An 818-nucleotide genomic window follows, 5' to 3' on the forward strand; every position below is an offset into this window, starting at 1 on the left:
TGTACGGTACATATGTGCCCACTGCCATCTGGTGTTATCTGATTTAGAAAACAAACCCTCTTTTCGGGGTGCTTCATATGCCCCGGGTATACTGCAGCAGTCCAATTAGAGTAGGTCAGCAAGAAGTTATAGTTCATTCCGCCCCTACTGCTTGCAATTTGGTGACTTCGCGGCGCAGGAGTTTTGCTTCGTAATACAGAACGGTCTTGAACTTTAAGACGGGTTGCCAGGAGGTGACGCTACACTAGTTATAAATTTGGAGGTTGTAAAAGTGCCCTTTGAGTCCAAATTCGCTCAGCAATAGTAGTTTATCAGAAGACGTTAAATTCTGCCCCTCTCCCCGGCCCCTAGACTTTAGAAGTGGCCAATCAGGATCCGAAAGGAGACGTCCCATCCTTGGAAGCTGCAGATCCAAGAGAGGCGGCCGTTTCTTGGGAGATCCAGTGCGGCCCAAAGTCCCTGTAACAAGTTTCCGTGAGATTGCGACGCATCAGTATGTCCTCCGTCACAAATTCTGAATTTGTTATTCAGATATTGTTATTTGATATTCGGACTGTTGCTTCGGTAGTGTGGTCTTTCGGGAATTAAGTAAACGCACCTGTGAGCAATATGAAAGCAGTTTCATAAAAATAATTTTGAATACAAATTTTTGTTACATTAACGGAAGACACCGACGTTGTTAGGCGTGACATACAGACGGAAGATATGTCCTCCTACATAATTCTTTGTTTTATTTGTGTTTCTCTTGAGTTCCGTCGGAAAGAATTATTTATACATTGCAACGAAATGTTAATGAATGCGACCTTCCTGTACACAAT

Source organism: Cryptotermes secundus, unplaced genomic scaffold, assembly GCF_002891405.2.
Source record: "Cryptotermes secundus unplaced genomic scaffold, Csec_1.0 scaffold4367, whole genome shotgun sequence".
In the NCBI taxonomy this organism is placed as follows: domain Eukaryota; kingdom Metazoa; phylum Arthropoda; class Insecta; order Blattodea; family Kalotermitidae; genus Cryptotermes; species Cryptotermes secundus.